The following is a 20,798-nucleotide window of genomic DNA, read 5'->3' as shown; positions in this document are numbered from 1 at the left end:
AAATATTTTGTTCGTATTCTTTGATCCAGCTATCTCACTACTGGCACTATTCCCACAGTAGATTGAGAACAAGAAAATATATCTACACTATTTTTTTGTGAGCATGTATGAGGAAAAAAGCAAAAAATCAAGTATTTAATGATTGGAGAATGACTGAACAAACATAGCATATGAAAATATGGAATTACTGTGCCTTAAAGAATGATAAGTAAGGCAGAGAAATATGGGAATTAAAGCTGAGGAAAGCAAGCAGAGCCAAATGAATAAAATATATAGGTCAAGTACAATGGAAAGTGTTAGTACTTTCAAATTTCACACATTATATATATATATATATATATATATATATACACACACACATTCATGTACACATATAGTGTTAAGAGGTACCAAAAATAATCTCTAAACTATACCAATGTAGATCAGAAAGGTTCTCTCACTTTTTAAAACTTAATATGTTCCCTCACTTCCTATGGCCTTCTACTCACCTTGGAATATTCCTCTAACCCTGAGGACCCATTCTCCCATTGGTGAGGTCCTCTAAAACTTCCATGGAGAATGGGAAGTAGCCTGGATCAAGCATCCTTCAATCCTCTCCAAATTTTTGTTTTGTTTTCCTTATTTGAATAAAAGTTTTCTCGAGGAGACTTACATGAACTGATGCTGAGTGAAATGAGCAGGACCAGAAGATCATTATTTACTTCAACAACAATACTATATGATGATCAATTTCATCATTCAACAATGTGATGAACCAAATCAGTTCCAATAGAGCAGTAATGAACTGAACAAGCTACACCCAGCGAAAGAACTCTCAGAAATGAATATGAACTACTACATAGAATTCCCAATCCCTCTATTTTTGTCCACCTGCATTTTTGATTTCCTTCACAGGCTAATTGTACACCAGTTCAAAGTCTGATTCTTTTTATACACCAAAATAACTGTTTGGACATGTATACATATATTTTATTTAACTTATACTTTAAACATATTTAAAATGTATTGGTCAACCTGACATCTGGGAAAAGGGATGGTGGAAAGGAGGGAAAAAGTTGGAACAAAAGGATATGTAACTGTCAATGCTGAAAAATTACCTATGCATATATTTGTAAATGAAAAGCTATAATAAAAAAATTAAAAAAAAGTTTTCTCAAGGCAATGACTTCCTTCCTTCTTTCTTCCATCCCTCCTTTCATCTCTCTCCTTCCCTCCCTCTCTTCCTCCCTTCCTTCCCTTTCCTTCCCTTCCTTTCCCTTCTTTCTTTCCTTCCATCCCTCCTTCTCTTTCCTTCTTTCTTTCCTTCCCTCCTTTATCTTCCCTCCTTTCTTTCCTTCCTTCTCTCTTTCCTTCTTTCTTTCCTTCCTTTCCTTCCCTCCCTCCCTCCTTTCTTCCTTCTTTCCTCCTGTAATACCAGAGAAACTGAGGCAAACAGAAATTGGTTTTTAATCTTTTGATGTGAAGAGTTTAGACTAGCACGCCTCATAGGACACTTATCCAAAGCATTCAGCCCAGATCAACTGAGGCAGGAAACTTATATAGAGTTTTAGCTAACTAGGGTTTGCAAGCAGGATACAGAAGCCAAGAATGCAATTGGTCTAACATTTTGCAGCTGTTGTTATCTTTACTTCAGAGAGAGAGCAGGGAGAGCGGAGTCAACTTGGTATTTACAGCTTTGGGGATTGTGGCTCAGGCCCTATCAGACAAGGGAGGGAGGGCCATTCTTGGATAGAGAAACTATAATGACGGCATAACTTAGGTTTTTAGGCAGGAGGCAAAATAACATAATTCTATTCCCAGAGTAGTTTTGGATAAGGATAGAATCAAGAGTGCCCGGTACCTGGATATTGTTTTTCTTTTCTATCCTTCATTATGTCACAATGGTATGTAAAACTCAATTTCCAGTCCTAATAGCAAGTTGGGGATGGTGGCTACCCCGCCCAACATATCCAGTGCCCAACACTTTTCTTTCTTTCTTTCTTTCTTTCTTTCTTTCTTTCTTTCTTTCTTTCTTTCTTTCTTTCTTTCTTTCTTTCTTTCTTTCTCCCTCTCTCTCTCTTTCTCTCTTTCTTCCTTTCTCTCTCTCTCTCTTTCTTTTTTTCTTTCTCTTTCCTTCCTTCCTTTCTTCTTTCTTTCTCTCTTTCTTTTTTCTTCCTTCCTTCCTTCCTTCCTTCCTTCCTTCCTTTCTTTCTTTCTTTCTTTCTTTCTTTCTTTCTTTCTTTCTTTCTTTCTTTCTTTCTTTTTCTCTTTCTTTCTCCCTTTCTTTCTTTTTCTCTTTCTTTCTCCCTTTCTTTCTTTCTTTCTCCCTTTCTTTCTTCCAACATTGCAAGTCCTTACTTCATAAATGCTTTATTGTTATACATAGTGTACTACAAAAGAGAGATAAGTATAAAGTTCTTTTGTGATACTGATGATACTGTGTAAAGTAGGTGTCCTTGTTTCTAGGTTGTGAGTGTTTCTTTTTTGGATAGTCATTAGCTGAAGAATTACTTCATAAACACATTCATGGGGTCCTGATTTCAGGATTAGCACTCTCTTACAACATTTAGCTGCTTCTAGAAAATATTTAATGGGAGCAAGATAACTATCTTCAAATATATCTCAAGACCACAGAATTGGAGCTAGTAGGAATAGATACACGTAGTCCAACCCTTTCATCTTATAGATAAGAAAACTGAGGCCTCCGGGGAATAAGTAACTTGTCCAATGTAACACAAATAATAAATGGTAGTCATATGAAAAAATGCTCTAAATCACTATTGATTAAAGAAAAGCAAAGTAAGACAACTCTGAGATACTAACACCTCCCAGCTTGGCTAAGATGACAGGAAAAGATAATGATAAATATTGGAGGGGATGTGGGAAAACTGATCACTAATGTATTGTTGATGGAGTTGTGAACTGATTCAACCATTTTGGAGAGCAATTGGAGGTATGCTCAAAAAATTATCAAACTCTGCATACCCTTTGATTCAGTCGTCTCTACTGAGTCTGTATCCCAAAAAGTTTATTAAAAAGGTGAAAGGACCCACATGTGCAGAGATGTTTGTAGCAGCTCTTTTTGTCATGGCAAGGAATTGCACATTGAGTGGATGCCCATCAATTGGGGAATGACTAAATAAGTTATGGTATAAAAATGTGATAGAATATTATTGTTCTATAAAAAATGATGAGCAAGATGATTTCCTGGAAAAACTTATATTAACTGTTGTTGAATGAAATGAACAGAATCAGAAGAACATTGATTTCAGAAAGGCCTGGAGAGACTTGTATGAACTAATGCTAAATGAAGTGAGTAGAACCAGGAGAACATGTACACAGTAACCACAAGATTATGTGATGATCAATTAAGTTAAACTTAGCTCTTCTCAGCAATGCAGTGATTGAAGACAATTCCAATAGACTTTGAGATGAAACATGCTGTCTGCATTCAGAGAGAAGACTATTAACATTGACTTATGGATCAAAGCATACTATTTTCACCTTTTTTTGTTTGTTTGTTTCACTTTTTCTTTCTCATGGTTTTTCCCTTTTGTTCTGATTTTTTCTTTCATAATATAATGTATATGGAAATAGGTTTCAAATGATTGTATGTATAACCTGTATCAGATTGCTTGCTCTCTTGAGGGGAGGGAGAAAGTAAGGGAAAGAGGGAGAAAAAATATTTGGAACTCAAAATCTTACAAAAATGAAGTTTGAAAACTATCTTTACATGTAACTGGAAAAATAAAATAACCAAAACCCTCCACTGATAAATGGCAGAATCAGAATTCAAACTTAAATTGTCTGACTCTAAATCTAGGGCTTTCCCTACTGTATTCTTCCATTTAAGAATTACATTTTTTTCTATTTGTCAAGATTTTCCCTTTAAAAACTTCTTATAACCTGCCCAGGTCCTTACTTCTCATTAAAAAAAAAAATTCTTCAGTTTTTTCACAGTCTATTCCCTATTTCTGGAAATCATTTTGTTAGTACCTTCTTCCATCTCTACCTTTTGAAATTCTACCCATCCTTTAAGCTCAGTTCTCCTGATTCTCATGGCAAAAAAAGGTTTTCCTTTTTTCAGTTGCTGCATAGTGTTAAGTTTACCTTTTTCACTTTCATCTTTTAGAAGCTATAATCTCTTCCTTAGTTCAGTTCCAATGCTGCCTCTTAAATCAACTTTCCTGATTTCCCAGTTGCTTGTATTTTTCACCTTCCCTTATTGTGATTGACTTATTTTGTATATACTTACATATGTATAATTGTTTTCTCCCCTGATAGATGGATTATATGTTTCTTGAATAATAATATTAACTAGCATTTATTTAGTGTTTTAAGGTTTGTAAAGCACTTACAAATATTATCTCATTTGGTCCTCACAACTACCTTGAGAAGTAAGTAATATAATTATCTACATTTTAGAGCTAAGGAAACTGGAGCAGAGAGAAGTTAAATGACTTTCCCAGACTCACAGAGTAAATATCTGAAGATGTTTTTTGAAAAGACCTGTCTTTTGACTTACAAGTCCAATTTCATTTTTATTTTTTTATCCCCAGTACCTAATACAGTGCCTGGCACATAAAAGGTGCTTAATAAATACTTGTTTACTGTATACTTGTTGATTGTCATGTTCTATTTTATTGTGTAATACAAATCTGCCTGTAGTAGAATGTCTAGGAAAATTGACTCTCAACTATCAGGAACATGGAAATTTGGCTTCATGAAAGTTAGTGCTATCTAAGTTCTGAACAAAAGAATTAATTCATTTGTTTATACTTTATTAAGTATCTTCTATATGAAATGCATTCTGCTCATTACTGGAAAAGATATTAATAATAATAATAATAATAGCTTATGTATATGTAACAGAGACTTTGTGTCTTGTATTTCATTTGATCTTATAAAAGTATATATATTGACCAAATAGTATCCCAAAGAGTAGCTACAATGTAGGAAGAATAACAATTGAAGCATACATAAGTTCACAAATGACAAAAATCCAAGAAAGGAGCTAGTAATTTGATTCATGATCCTGGAAATTTATGTATAAATATAAAATACTCATGTAGCAATCATGAACAAAGAGAACTCTGATATAAACATCAAGATAGACATTAAACATGGAGATGTGTGCTTGCCAAAGGTATTCACCACTGTGATGAAGGGGACCAAAAGTAGATACCAGATCAGAAAGAAATTGCCTATGGATGTGGTCTTCCATATTCTTCTGTTTGAAAATTACATTGCAATGATTACAATAACATTACAGAGCCTTCTGGAAGGGACCTGTAATGAATCATCTGGACCAATTGATCTATTCATTCACATCATAATCTGTGAAAAGACTGAAGAAAATTTTTTTTTTTAATGAGAAGGAAGGACCTGGGCAAGTTATAAGAAGTTTTTAAAGGGAAAGTCTTGACAAATAGAAAAAAAAAGCTAATTCTTAAATGGAAGACCCACTGGATAAAGACACTCTATTGAGCAAATTTTAATATGAATTTGGATATACAATCTATAGAGATTATCTAACAAGTTGGGCCTGAAATTGAATAGGAAAGGTAAACCTTTCCTATTCAATTTCAGGCCCAACTTTTTTTTGGCCCCAAGCTTTGCACAAGCAAAGTTCTTTTTTCCCCATACTAATACTATAGTAGTGTTGCTAAATGGGAGCAAGACATGGAACACCACTACTTCTGAAGAACTGAAATGAATATCACATGGGCAACAGTGGAAAGGCACATGATGGATATGAGCATGTCCAATATATAATCCACAAGGAAATCTGACAGAACATTTATAAAGCAGGACTTCAAGAAACTGTATGATAGAAAAGATAGGCTGGTCGGGTGACAAGAAGAAAGAATGACAAGAGGATAGCTAAAGTATTTACCTGATATATCTACAAGATATCTGGAAAAAGTGAGAAGGAGTTCTAGTACATTAAACTCCCTGTAACAAACTTTTGTGAGACCATGGAAAAGAATTGCACAGGATGGACAACTATGGACAGATTGTAATCTACATTGGTGGAGAAAATTCCTAAATCAATAACATCATGTGTAAGTATTTAAGAAGTACTACTGATATTTGATGCCATAAGAACTAGCTGGAAAATATCGCTGCAAACATATACCTTTTTTTAAAACAAACAAAAGATAAGGACAGAGTAGCATGTCTTATTAATAAGGAAGACTCATCTGAGAAAATACAGGAGTCAGGGAAGAAACTTACAAGAATTTTTTATGTCTTTTTTCTTTTCTTTTTTTGTTAAGGTGATTGGGGTTAAGTGAATTGCCTAGGGTCACACAGCTAGGAAGTGTTAAGTGTCTAAGATCAGATTTGAACTCAGATCCTCCTGACTTCATTGCTGGTGATCTATCTACTGCGCTACCTAGCTGCATTTAGAACTTTTTACAAGTCTTATATCTCTTCTAGATGATAAAGTCCATCAGATCTTAAATTTTGTATTCAATATTTATACTAAGACAGCTATCCTAACTTCCTATCAAGCTGGCACACTAGGTATCCATAGGACAGCTATTACACGTCCCCTTAGAATTCAGGGGAGTAGTACTGAAATGATTACCTTTCTAATGCTATGGTTAATGAGCCAGTATTCATGTACTTTCCTCCATGATTACCAGTGAGATCAATTAACCAGCCAGACCTCATCAGTATGTAGAAATGGATATTTACTATAGTGCAGTTGTTGGTACAGAATATTCTGGCAAAAGTTTGTGTGACACACTCTCACATCAGTACATACACAACCTTAAGAAAAAAGCTAGAGATTATATGTGGTAAAGGGGTTACCAGTTCCTGGAAATCCTCTTGTTGGAGTCCCTAAGATATTCCCTTTTGATAGGACGTAGATTCTTTCCTGGATTTTTTTTTTTTCTATATCCATTTTTTTTCTTTATCATTTCCATTTCTTTATTATATCCATTCTGACTTAGTCTCACAATACAATAAGACTCCCATTCTAGTATCTTTTTCTCATTATCAATTGATTTTTTGGGTTAGTATCTTTCTTATTTGTTATCATTATACACATCTATATATCATTACTACATACACATCATCTCCCTCTGGGATCATTGCTAGGGTATCAACAGGAAGTCTAAAAACCTCCAAAGCTTTAAGTTGTTCTTCTGACCAAGTTGATAAGGGAGGAAGCTGAGAATGAGGTTTGGCTACAGACTTCTATATTCCAAGATAGTTCCCTAGTTTAACACAAGCCATCATCAAATCTCTCAATCAATCAGGATATCTTTTCTGCTTATACCTAGATTAAATTTCTTAATTGAATGGAAGTGTTCAGGCCTCCTTCAAACCTAATTCACACACCTGGTTGGTTCAATTAAAATGTGCTCTCATTTGACAAAGGTATTAGGATTTGGGTCTTGGCAGTTATTTTAAGAGGGAGTCATTTGATTGACTCAATCAACCTGTTACTTCCACTGCGTATGTGCATTATTTAAGACTTGCTGAGTAAAATCTTTGATCATTGAATCAAGAGTCTAGAATGATGATAAATGGGAGAATGTGCCCCAGAAAGTTGGAGGGAAATACTTTGTATCTTCTATCCTTGCTATATAATATAATCTCAATAAATATTTAGTGGTTTTTCAGTTATGTCCAATTCTTCATGACCCCATTTGGGATTCTTCTGGCAAAAATACTGAAGTGGTTTGGTGTTTCCTTTTCTAGTTCATTTTACAGATTGAAGAACTGAGGTAAACAGAATTAAGTGATTTGCCCAGGGTCACATGCTAGTAAGTTTGAGGCCAGATTTGAACTCGGGAAGATGGATTTTCCTCATTCCAGACCATGAAGTCTATCACTGCACCACCTGACTGACCTTTGTAAAAAGCCAATTTATGTTATCTGACTAAAAAATACTGGGGTGCTGGAGGTTATAGGTTATAAGGAAGATACTAATGGTAAAAATCAACTGATACTGAAGAAAAGATACTAGAATGAAGCCTTAGCTGCTAGCATTAGAAAGCTACCTTAACCTCTCAGGGATATCTTAGATCTTGGAGGGAAAGATGTAGCCTTAATCTGGGGGAAGTCATATTCATCACTGTGATTAGGAGTTGGTTTAAGGATATTCCAGAGATTATAAAGACTACACCTCAGTTATGGGTTAGACTAGATAACCCCTGATTTACCTTCATACTTTTGTGAAAGTATACTTAAAGTGAAAGTGAAATGAAGTATACTTTTGTGAAACTTCGCCTTTGTCTAGATCCTACCTGGACTATTGCAACCATCTCATAATCCTTTCACTATCAAAAGGCAGCTTGGAATAGTGGGGAAATGATTGGTTTAGGGCAGCTAGGTGGTCTAGTGGATAGAGCACCAGCCCTGAAGTCAGGAGGACCTGAGTTAAAATCTGGCCTCAGATAAGTAACACTTCCCAGCTGTGTGACCTTGAGCAAGACACTTAATCCCAATTGCTTTAAAAAAAAAAAAAAAAAAAAAAAAAAAAAAAAAGATTGGCTTGGATTAAAAATAGATTTCAGTCCTAGTTCTTCTGCTTACATTCCCAGCTCAATATTCAGTCTCCAAAGAGCTTATAATATAATAATATGGCAATTTTGCATGGGATTTTGCATTTATGAATTATATGAAGTAGAATTTGTAAAATACATTTCATCAGGCCTTCTTAATCTGGGACCTATAAACTTTATTTATAAAAATATTTTGATAACTATATTCCAATATAATTGGTTTTCTTGGTATTTTTATTTTATGCATTTAAAAACATTCTGCGAAGGGGGTCTATAAGGCTTTTCCATCTTGCTGAAGTGATCAATGAAACAAAAAATGTCTAAGAACCTCTGCATTAGAATAATATAAAAATTCGTGGAGGAATTTACATCTAGTTAAAAAAATGTCCCCCATCCTTCCTTCAAGAAACATGAAGGATCAGGGATAATTTCACTTTTTATTTTTCTTTTGTTTTTGTATTCCCAGGATCTAGCACAGTGCCTGGCACATAGGAGAAGTCTAATAAATACTCATTTGCTTCCATGACTTGTCATATTGAAATTGTTATATCCTTGTCATATTGAAATTGTTTCTTCTCTCTGCTTCTATGACTTACAGGTAGAAAAAGTGTTTATTAAATACCATATGCCAGACATTGTCCTAAATACTGGGAACACAAAAACAAGAAAGCAAGTTAATCCTGCACTTAAGAAGCTTATATTCTAATGGAGGATGATACTATAAAATGGAAAGTTGGAAAGGGTAGGGACAGAAAAGGTATGTATGAGACAACATGATATGAAGATGGTTGGGAAATGGAGTAAAGATTTGGCTTGGGACAAGATGAAATCAAAGATTATCTATTAGAACCCATATTTCCAGGGAACAGAGTTCAAGATTCCAGTGGAATAATAATTTATAATCTAATTTGCTAAAATTAAAATTTCCCAGAAAACTGGGAAATGTATTGAATCAGTGGATATGCAAAAAGTGAACCCCTACCATCAGAGGCCCAGTTTCCTCTGGAATGAACTTACTCCAAATGTCAAGGATACTGGAAAGAGCATAAGAACCCCAAGTATGACAAGTCTAGCTGAGTGATATGAAAGTTAGACCTGTATCATTATCCCTGCATTGTTTCACAGGAGTCACTATCACTTCATCACCATCTTCCTAACAAGAGAACTTAGAGTAATTTAAAATTTATCACTCTATTTTGTAAAACTGGCTTTCCTGAAACTTTTCCTTTCAATCATTTCCCTACATAATTGCAACTTCTTCCTGTCTTAATGCCATCTTCCAAATTTTCTCAGTTCTAGACAATCTTTAATGTTCTGAACCTTCCCCCAAATTCTTTATATTGGTTTTACTGTGCTTTCATTTATATTTACCATTTAAGATGGAGATATATACTTCCTGCTTGAGAGTATTTCATTAGAATGTTCTACCATTTTCCTATTGCTGTATATAAACTGCTTCTATTCCCAAATGTACATGATTCCATCCTAGCTATTACATCTTTTCCCAAGCCTCATATTCTTTTTATTACAACTTTTTTTTTTTTTCCCCTTTGGTAAGGCAACTGGGGTTAAGTGATTTGCTCAGGATCCCACCGTTATTTAAACATCTGAAGTTATGTTTGAACTCAGATCCTGCTGATTTCAGGACTATTGCTCCACCTAGCTGCCCCACAACTTAAAAAGCTTTTCTTATCATTATATAGCTTGAAATCCTAGAAAAAAAATATTTTAATTCTTAAATAACTTTAAATTGATATAATAAATTAGTGTTAAAATACCAAATAGTTTACAAAGGAAACTAAGTCATTTGATAGAGGATGACAAACCATCTCATCTGGGATCTGGAAGGTTGACAAGGGTGTCCATACATAATGACATACATAGTTAAACAAAGTTGCCAAGAGGGAAATTTGAAAACAAGAGAGATTGAGATAGATATTAGTAACTAAAAACTAAACCTCCAGTAAAATTTAGGAGAAACGAAAACATCAGGGAACCCAAAACACAAGTTTAGGTGAATCCCAAACAACTAATAGTTGGCTATATTGATCTTGTTAGCAATCCCGACAGAGATACACTCAGGACTACTCTGGGAGTGGAGAAGGTCCTTAATACTTTCTGAGGTGCTTTCCTGAAGGAGCAGAAGGGAGACTTTGGACAAGATAAGAGTCAAGGAAGTGTTAACAAAAAGTTACTATTTACCTAATTTGTTTTTCCTTTTTCTTTTCTTCTAGAATAGGGTAAATTCCTGGAATTATCCCTAATGTTTCAGGAATTTTATTTGCAATCTTAAAATGACTAATTGCCAAACTTCTTAATCACTGCTCAAAACTTTGAGAATCTGCTAAGATGTTATTTTAATTTTAATCAGCTGATTTTTTTGTGTAGCCTCCCCCAGCTTGGCCAGAGCTGAAGTCCGCAGGAAAAATTTAGGCTTTTCCCAGCATTCTAACTACAGCATAGAGGTCTTTTTTCTTGTTAGTTGCGTTTTAAATCTTTTCGGGTAACAAAATCTAGCTCACAGAACAAATATGACAGACATTCTGCACAGAGATGCAGACGCAGACAAAATGACATGAATGAGGATTGTCCCATCTTTGCCAAAAGCTATCCTATAGCACTTCCCCAGCATCCCAGAAAAGTGAAAGGGTGGCAAAGGTTAACTTTGCCAAAAATTGCAAGAATTTCCCAGTTTGGGCATCCCCAGTCAAGGACAACTTGCTGAGCATGTAGCAAGAGAAACCTTCCAGTGGCTTGGGGCGCCCCAGGTATAGGATTGAGGGAGAAAAATGGGGGGCTTATCTTGACAAGGAGGGAATCAAGCCAGGAGAGGCCAGACTCTCCCCGTACTGGACCACCAAATGTTGAAGTTTGGAAGGGGGGACCCCAAAAGTCTGGGGTCACAGATCAGTATTGCAAGATGTCTCAAAAGAATTTTCAGGTTTGAACCCATCTCCAAGTCAAAGGGCAAAGTTTGTTGTAATTGTAATGCCATTGAAGCAGTCTAAATTCCAAGAAAATTTAGCAAAGGAACAGAAACAAGGAGACACATCTAGTTCTTCAATTATAGATATGCTAATTTTGTGGCCCAGAGATAGGATCAAGTAGTGATCTCTGGAATTTGGCTATCATTGACCAACAGGTTATTTGACAGTCAGCAATGAACTAAGGAGTAGTCTATTCATTATCGTTTCAGGAGTTTGATTTGTGGAATTATCTGAGACCAGAAGACTAGAATTTTCAGGTTGAGCGCTGGGGACTTAGAATCACTGATTTATTGTTAGAACAGAAGACCCCTAAGGTCAGAGGACCTTAAAATTAATGCTTTCTTCTCTAGACTCTATATTACGACAACATCAACTGACAGTAATATCAGAAATAGCCACTTCATATAGGATTCTTGTAAGGTTCCAACTTTAAGCAAAGCAGCTTATAAACTGTGAAGTATAATGTAAATCTTAGTAAATGTTATTTGTACAAAATTTAAATGCTTTCCTCTTTTTATGTATTTAATATTTATTCATTTGTATTACCTTTTTAAAAATAAGATACATAATTTAACTAGTAAAGGAAGTTGGTTTTTCTGTTTTTTTTTTCTCATGTCTTGCTACTGAAAATGAGCGTGGGAATAGGAAACAGGAAATTTGTAAGTATGAGAAAACATTTAGAAGAGTAATTGAAATGTAGAGAGAAAACCTTGAGTCTTTGATAACAGAAGTGCTAAACAAAGACCTATGACTTTATTACTGTGAGTATATTTAAGAATCAAGGGAGCAGCTAGGTGGCACAGTGGATAGAGTACCATCCTGAGTTCAAATCTTTTCTCAAATACTCCATTTATTATCTGTGTCACCCTGGGCAAGACATTTATTCCAAAGAAGCAACAGCTTTCTAGGTTTGTTACATGACATAGGAAGCTGGGTTGTATAATGGTGAAGGGAACTTTGTAATCCCTGCCCCATGTAGCAACTTGATAGTTTTGTTGGGCGTAGTCACTGAAATGGTTTTATCCCAGAGTGTGTGGACAAAAAGGTTTGTCCTTACCTTTCAAAAATGGAAGTATACCCAGTAAGATCTCCTTTTTTTTTTCTTTTAAAGCTTTTAATTTTCAAAACATATGGATGGATAATTTTTCAACACTGACTTTTGCATAGCCTTGTTTTAGATTTTCCCTTCCTTCCCCCCCGCCCACTCCCTCCCCTAGATGGCAAGCAATCCAATAAGTGTTATACATGTTAAAACATATGTTAAATCCAATATGTGTAAACATATTTATACAATTCTCTTGCTGCACAAGAAAAATCAGATCAAAAAGGAAAGTAAATGAGTAAGAAAACAAAATGCAAGTGAACAACAACAAAAAGAGTGAGAATATTATTTTGTAATCCACATTCAGTTCTTATAGGCCTCTCTCTGGGCTCTCTTTGTCACAAGATCATTGGAACTGGCATCAATCATTTCATTGTTGGAAAGAATCACATTCATCAGAATTGATCCTCATAATATTGATGTTGCTGTGTACAATGATGATCTCCTTTTCTTTTAGGACACATTAAGAATTAGTATTATCACAAATATCATGATCTGAAGTCTTTCACCTCACTCGAATGACAAACCTCATCAGTTCTTAATAAGATTTCAAGGAAATAATGTTGTACTCTGAAATCCTTGGTTTCTTTCCTATCAAACATTTATTTGGTTTGTAGGCTACAATTTTGAAGTACCCAGGCCAGCCATGCTAACTCTTCATGAGTAGCTCTGCTCCTCACTTTATTTACTATGTCCATTCCACCAACCTTCTCATCCTGGAAGATCCCTGGTACCCAGCAGCCTTTTTTACTCTGGATGTTTCTTCTATCCACCCTACTGCTCTTTTGATTAGCATAAATTTCAATGAATGCCCCTAAATCCACATTAGAGAGAAACACCATAAATATAACAAATGTGAGAAAAGTTTTAGCTGGAGTTCAGATCTTTGAAGCATAGAATTTTGTAGGAAAGATATTTTGTAAGTATGGTAAATAGGATAGCCTTGAATTATAACTCAAACATTCTTCAGAATCAGAGAACATACCTAAGAGAGAGAGATGCCATAAATATAGTGACTATAAATATAATATTATGATCTCTGTCCTTGTTAGTATTTGGAAAATTCAAGCTGGACAGAAGTCCTGTAATAAGTAAAATGTAGGAAAGTTTCCTTAAAGAAGAAATTCTGTACCAAGAAATCCATATGAAAGAGAAAACTTTGAAAAGAACAGTTTTGATTAAGTGACAACATTCAAAGTCAGCCGGTAGAGGTAACAAGGAAGTTTTCCTAGAATTTGGCTCTGAAAAGGAGATATATAGAATAAGTTGTCAACTTTTTTTTCCCCCCAAAGTTTGGTCTAAGAAAGACAAGTTGTATCCATGGGTTTATTTCTCTTTAAGAAGGCAGACATGTATACATGGGAGCACAATTAGAACTGAGTTCAGGCTGGGCATATGAATTAGGGTTATAAAAATAAAAATCACCTAATGGGGTGGAGTCAGGGGTGTAATGGCATAGTGGTCTGATCCTGTTATCAAGGCAAAAAACACAGGTAAGAGGTGGGGTGGAGGGAGTTCCATAGTGGTCTTAGCAGAATACCCCTGGGCTGGGTTGTTTTTCAGAACTGGGAGTCGACATGAATTAGTCTGAATTGGTTTTCTGGCTTAGTAGAGTGAGTTCTGGATTCAGTATACCAATACCACAAGGAACTTCCAATATTCCCAGCTTGAGGAATGCTTAGTTTTATCTGTTGCTTGGCTGGTTCTGATTCCTAGGTCAGACAGGCCTTGTCTGGATAATAAGGAAGCTCCAGTAAGTCAAAATGATTAGTAAAATCATTAGTTATTCCATTTTCACAAAGAAAATGGTGCTGTCTTAGTGAAATTTAATTTTAAGGATGGGGATGACTTGCACCTGTTTGTAGCTATAGGAAAGGAACCAATAGATTAGTGAAAAAAGAATTACAGAAGGAATAATTCAGGGCAACCCACTAATACCCTCGGAGAGCTTGAATTCTTAGGAAGTATTTCCTTATATTGTTTTATGGAATGAAAAAATATAACTGATGTGGAGAATTTATGGGAAGACGAGAGCTGCATAGGATAGGTTGCAGTGTGCATCTTGGAGGAAATTTATAATCCATGAGATTGCATACACTGAGAGTGCATCTTTATAGTGATCTAGATTCTTGTAATTAACTCCTCTCTTGATTTTTAGGGTCAAAGAGAACCAAGCTATCTTTGAAGTTAATGTGTATAAAAATTTTTGTTAAAACTATTCAATTGCTACACAGATGTTTCCCATTATTATAATTATTAGCCCCAAATATTTAGGCCAAGTAACTGCTTCCCTGGGAGTAAAATGAGCTCCTAATGGATTTCTTCAGTGGAGAGTAAAAGCAAATTAAAAGCGACCCGTCGATTAAGGAGCAACCACCGTGACAGAACAAAGCCCCCTCACTGCCCCGAAGTATGAGGGTACTACAGAATCCAAAACTTTAATTCATTAGCGTCAGACTTTGGCCAGTAAGCGGAACAGCCACTGCGCGAAAACTTGAGGGACGCGGATCCCACGCCCGACTCGCGCAGGATGGACCGGCTCGATCAATTACTAGACAGTAGCCCAGAGGGCGGGACTGTTTCCAGTCTCTAGCACACGTGGTGCTGTAAGCCGTCAATCTGTCGGGTTGCCTTTCCCACTTCCAAGATGGCGGCGGCGGCGGCGCCTCGGGGGGGCGGGATCTGGGCGGGACCGCAGCCACATCACGCGACTGCCTAGTAGCCTATAAGCTTTATCTGCTGCGCCGTCGGGCGCGGGAGGCGGAAGTGTTAATTGCTCGCCGGCTTCGTCGGCCGGAGCTCCTGCCGGTTACATAACAACGCCCGCACCGGCTGGGGCTGCTTTCCTTGCGACGCTACGTCGCCCCCAGGATGCTCTAGAAGCTCCCCCTTCCCGGCCGCCGGCTCCCCAACAAGGTTAGATCCGCCGAGGTGGTGGGGACGGTGGGGGAGAGGGCCCAGCGTGGAATGGGGAGGAGGGACGGAAGCGCTGGGGGTGGGGGTGGGGGTGGGGATTGGGGATGGAGGGCTGCCTGGGGGAGGCAGCTAGGAGGAGGGAAGTCGGAGGCGGCGGGAGGGAGGAAAAAAAGGGGGAGCTTGGGGAATTTTCGGGGAGCGGACTTCTGAGAGGGACTGGAGGATGGGGGCAGCATTCGGGGGTGGGGGTGACCGGGAAGTCCGGGTTGTAAAATGGGAGCCTGGCATAAGCGGGAGTCCAGCTGTCACTTGTGAGCGTTGGGAAATCCTCTTCCCTGCCGGTCTCTGATAACCCTTCACCCCTCACCTCGCAAAGCAAAGCGCTCGCCCCTCTTCCGCGCTGAGCCTGTGGGACCCGTATTGTAGTTATTTGTGTATTAGACATAAATTCATTTAGAGACTGAAATATCTGAACTTTGCTTCGCCTCCAGTGCCGAGCTCGGTGTTCTGCATGCAATGGGAACTTAATAAATGTTTGCTGAATAGAACGGATTAAATGGTAGATTAGTGGGGCTCGGGGGGGGGGGGGGGGGGGGGGGGGGGGGGGGGGGGAGAGGCGTGTGTGTCGGGAGGTAATTCAGAGCCTCGGCGCGTTGGGATCCGGACGCCGGTTGGGTTTTTGAGGTGGAGAGCCTGAAGTTCGAGGGTAAGCTATTTCTGTGGAATCCTGAAAGTTGGGCTCTCTTTGGAGAAAGTAAATGTCCTTTGAGCGAATTTAGGGGCCAGTTACAAAGTTCACCTTTAGTAGCTACCACAAGTTTAATGCCAGTGCAGAATCTTGTTTTACTGTCATTCTATTGAGCAGAGAATGTATTTATGTAATTGGGGGATGGTACAGGAATAGAATACTGTAATGAACAGAATGAATTATTACTAGACTACTAATAATTACTAGAACAGATCTGACCTTTTTTGTGTGTGCAGGTGAGATGATATCATTTTTCTGAATAGAAAGATCCCTTATTAAAACTCCAGTCCAAGAGCTTGATAGTGAAGCAGCAGTAGAGTTGTTTGTGAAATTTAAAACTAGATGGAACTCGTACCTTGTAGATTGCAGTTCTGCTTTAGTTTCCTGCCTGATATGGGTCTGTTTCTCCAGGTAATCTGTAAGCATTATGGAATAAAATGTTTTCTGGTAATGGAGAGAGGATGTGAAAAGAACAAGAAAACACTCTTGCCTCACTCGGTATATATTTCTGACTTTGGAAATAGGATTCTTTAGTCTTCACGTTTAATTAAAAAATATATTGAGGCTCATTTTCACATAGTAGTAATTTCCTTAAATATTCACCTCTCCATTTCCCATCCCTTTCTTTTATTGATCTTTTCCTTGTAAGGAGAAAAAGCAATTATGCATTTATTCAGATTAATTAAGCAATTATCCAGATTCATCAACATTCTCTCTTATTAACTTGTTTTACTTCTTTCTCGTCTCTTAGTGTTTCTTTATTCTCTCCGACTTTTTATTTTTATTTTTTGGTAAATCAGTTTACCGTCCTTTTAGTAGTTGTATATGTTATTCTCTTTCTACATAATTTTTAGATTTGCTGGAAGGACTTGCATGATTCCTAGAATTCTAGGTACTTACTGATTAAAGTTAGCTATTTCTAAGGGAACTGAGAGAGGCCTGAAATTCATCAGAAGTTTTCTTTGTCAGCACTTGTAAAAAATCTCAAAGCAGGCATCTGGTGGGAGGCAAGAGAGTGTTGAAACTTATGTCTCAAATCAAGGAATGTGATGAAAAAATATTAGGAGTCATAGCACCAGATATGTTATCTCTGTGAATCTGTTTCCTCACCTGAAAAATGAGGGGAGTGAACTAGACTATTTTGAGGGACCCATGTTTTCAAGCATAGAATTTTTTTCTTTAAGAACTTTGTTCCACTATAAACATGGAAATGAATTGTCGTGTAGATTAGTTTCCTCTGCCAAGTTCTTAGGCAGTATTATTTTATTAATTTCTTGTGTTCTTGGTTTATACCAGATTTAAGAGTAGGTTATTTCAGTATAATTTTATTTAACCTGATCTTTGCAAAGAGAAACTGAAATGCTTAATGATACAGCCAATTTGAAAGGTATCCATTAAGAACAGTTCATTTATTGCAAGTGGAACGGACATAAAACCGTTCTGATTTGATTCTTCTATAGACTGGGCTGAAAAAACTGTGACTTCTAAGATTCAGCATATAGAAATAGAACATTGTTTCTGATAAAAGCATGTGAGTGCTGAAAGTGTTGAAGCTTTAAATAGCATTGATCCAAAAGGAATTTGAAAGGAAACAGTTGTTCATAAAAGAAAAAGAATATATTTTAATCATATTGAATTCACTTTGAGAATACATGGCCAACAATAATAACTGACAATTGTGTAGCATTTTACATGTATTAAATGTTTACCCACATAGCTAGTTAATGGTAGAGCCTAGACTAAAACTTAAGCCTTCTAACTTCAAATTCAGAAACTGGAGTGAATCTCTTTGAGGCCATAAAATAAATCCAATAAAGTACATTATGGAATTATGGGAGCTAATTGCAATTCTAATTATTGGAAACCATGAAACTGATATATCAATTTCCCTCTATATAGCCCTTTACAGAAGAATTCTTTATAACAACCCTGTGAGGTAATTTGTGAGTATCATAATACTTATTTTTATAAATGAAGAAATTAAATGTCAGAAATCGAGTGAGTTGTTCAAGGTCACTCAGAATTGGCATTCAAACCAGCTCTTCTGATTTAAAATCCAGGGCATTTCCCATTATATCAACCTATGTCTGTTCTGTCAAAAGAGGGGATAATCTTTCCAATGAACAGTGATGTCCCTGGTAAAATAGGATTCAGAGTTGGAAGTAAATTTAATACATCCATTCTGGCCCCCTTCATTTTATAAATGTAAAAATTGTAGTAGGGAGTGGTTATGGGTCCAGGGTTATTATATATATATATATATATATATATATATACATATATATATATATATATATATTATATATAATGAGAGAGAGAGAGAGAGAGAGCGCAACAAAGCTAGGATTTGAAGTCAGATCCTCTGACTTCAAATCTAATACTTTCCTCATTGCATTATTCTACCCCAAATTTACTCCTTTCTATTATTTTCTTTTCCAGCATATGTTGATTGTACCCTATTTTGAGATTTTATATTAGCTGGAGTGAAAACAAAGAAAATGATCTTTTCTAAGAAAAAAGTCCAAATAGTCCTTTCCTTTATTGACCTTGGAGTATCTCAACAAGGATCTCAAACAAAACCATTGTCCCTACCAGGTCTTATCCTGGGTAGCATCATTTTCCCATAATATCATTAATATATGCTGGTCAAATCTAACTGTCTAGACATTTTGCAAGTTTTCATATAGCCAGTTTTCAACATGCAAGTCAGAAGTTTAGGGACAGTTTGAACAAGTGCTTGAACCTCTGTCTATTAAGGGTTCCTCTATCATTTACTTTAGTCTTCATTATTGTGAAACTAACTATCCCCAAGTATTGTTTTGATCAAACAACATATTTTTATGAAGCCAATTAAAAGCATTTTGCTTTTAAATCCTTATAGTTGGTAGCAAGATTAGAATAAGTTGTTTTAGAATCCTTCCTACATTATCGTAATTCTGAGGTAAGGGACTTGGATCTTAGATATTGGATAAAAAACATGGCGATTAATAAAGGTTTTTTAAAGTATATCTCTAGAATTTAGTAGTTTATTTTTTTTTGTGTGTGAGGCACTTGGGGTTAAGTGACTTGGCCAGTATTTCATAGCTAAGAATTTGTTCATTTAAAAAAAAACTAGGTTACCAATTTTTTGTATGTCTGTGTCAATTCTAATTTGACATTAATTTAGTACAGTATTTATTTTAGACATTCCCACACAGAAAATAGTAAATAGTTTTTCATGGTGACATCTTTGGCTATAATATATAAAAGCTGCTTAGCAACAGTATGTTTATGACTGACTAGATGTAAAAAATTATCATGTGTAGTGAGAATTTACTATGGTAAAATATATTTATGTTTAAATGAGAATTTGATTAGACTTCAAAGCATTTAGGCTGTTGAGTGCCTAATTTTACCTGAAGCAATGATATCAACCTTACTGCATATTTATATATCTCAGGATAAATCTGTGCATATAATAGGCAAAATAGTTTATGTGACATTGATCTACTGGAATCTGTTGCCTGATCTATTGTTCTTTCCCTGCTATCTACATGCAAAAAGTAATATGTGATCATCAGTTGTTATGTTCATAGTAGGATAATTTTGTCTTGGATTCTTGAGTAGTAAATAGCAGAACAAATTATTGGGCTTTTAGAAGGAGACAGAAGTTTGAGCAGAGTTTAGAAGGAGGAAAACCATATGTTTGGGGAAGGTAATAAAAGGATGCTCCAAGTAGTGACTAAAAACTGGAGTACTAGAATCCAAAAGGTCTATAACGCATGATAAATAAGTTTCCCAAGAGTATGTGAGCAGGAGTGTGATGTCACTAATGGACAGGTAAGGTAATGGCTGAATTAGTAGGGAGCCATGAAGGTTTTTGAGCATATTAGGTTAAAAGGGATCTTAAGTATCATGTAGTTCCAATCCTCTCATATTCCAATTGAGACAGCTGACACCCAGAGAAGTTGTTTTCTCAGTTCTTATAACATAAGTTTAGTCTTTTCACTAAGCCACTCACTCTTCCTCCCGATGACACAGTCATAGTGGTAGTGATGTATTTATAAGGATTACAAATGCAGCATTTTGATGCTTAATTTGGAGGTGGAAAAAATTGGGCAAGAAAACCATTTAGGAGGCTATTATTTGTATAGCTAAGAAGAGATGAAGGCCTGAGCTCAGTGCTTCTCATAGTTCCTGACACACAAAACAAACATTTAACACATGCAAGTTGACTGACTGGCTGAACTGGCTTGGTTGTAGAAGTATAATTTAGTAAGAGAAAAATTAGAGATTATTTCAGAGGTAGAATACCAATGATTATCAGGAAGTGGATGATCAGAAAGGTTACAACCCCTGAGTACCTAAGAGAAAGACCTGGTTTTGAGGAGGAGATAATTTTATTTTTGAAATGCCAACAGGGTGGAATTATCTAGCAGGAAACTGCAAATATTTGGCTATAAGCTTTTCTTTAAAATTTTTTTAAAATTTTATTGACATAATAGGATTAAACATTTCATATTAAAAACTTAGTAGGCAATGTGTCCTCTTTATTGTGTCACACT

The 20,798-nt window shown here is 36.2% G+C and overlaps 1 protein-coding gene across 3 annotated transcripts in view; it reads left to right on the top strand.

Moving 5' to 3' along the window:
* Nucleotides 1-20,798, top strand: part of NAA60 (N-alpha-acetyltransferase 60, NatF catalytic subunit) — a 91,986-nt gene that overhangs the window by 22,553 nt on the left and 48,635 nt on the right. The window contains exon 1 of one of the 3 annotated variants that reach the window (XM_031945622.1): nucleotides 15,322-15,506. The exons of 1 other annotated variant lie outside the window; for it this stretch is intronic. The gene's annotated coding sequence lies outside the window, so the exon portion shown is untranslated. Of the gene's footprint in view, nucleotides 1-15,321; nucleotides 15,507-16,188; nucleotides 16,213-20,798 lie in introns of those variants that run through there. One more of the 3 variants, XM_031945624.1, reaches the window with a different exon arrangement.

This window comes from Sarcophilus harrisii, chromosome 1 (assembly GCF_902635505.1).
Source record: "Sarcophilus harrisii chromosome 1, mSarHar1.11, whole genome shotgun sequence".
Lineage (NCBI taxonomy): Eukaryota > Metazoa > Chordata > Mammalia > Dasyuromorphia > Dasyuridae > Sarcophilus > Sarcophilus harrisii.
Note: the sequence above shows the minus strand (reverse complement) of the source record. Positions and strands in the feature narration are given on the sequence as shown.